Consider the following 551-nt stretch of genomic DNA (forward strand, 5'->3'; position numbering starts at 1 on the left):
ATATATATATATGCTATGTAATGCAAGTGCAGGTGAGTTTTGAGAAATGTGTATTTTAATATATTATGAAACCTGGATTACAAACCTGTTACAAAATGTGTGGTAAATCAGTTGTTTTGTTCTAAATTGCTACATGCATCTAGAACTGCCCAAGAAATTTTAGAGAAAATAATTTTATATAAAACTGTAACAATAATAGCTAAAAGACTCTTCCAATTTACCTTTCCAATCCTATAACAAATGATATTCAAAGCACTATATCCATCCATCAGCTTCCTCTTATCCAGTTCAGGGTTGCAGGGTGGATGGAGCACATACCCAGCTGCTACGAGGCAAGAGATGGAGTACACCCTGGATAGGTCGCCATCCACTCACATCCACAGCTGTAGACATTTTAGAATCACCAATTAACCTAGTCTGAATACCTGGAGAGCATGTGCAAACGCCACACGGATGGGGGATTCAAACCCAACACACCCTTTGTAATATAATCCAACTGAAAAAAAAAAGACACAAGTACAATGATGAAGACTAAAGAAATTCTAGTCTGG

This window comes from Diplotaxodon limnothrissa, linkage group LG9, assembly GCF_057381915.1.
Source record: "Diplotaxodon limnothrissa isolate DT_005_m linkage group LG9, D_limnothrissa_male_GT1.1, whole genome shotgun sequence".
Lineage (NCBI taxonomy): Eukaryota > Metazoa > Chordata > Actinopteri > Cichliformes > Cichlidae > Diplotaxodon > Diplotaxodon limnothrissa.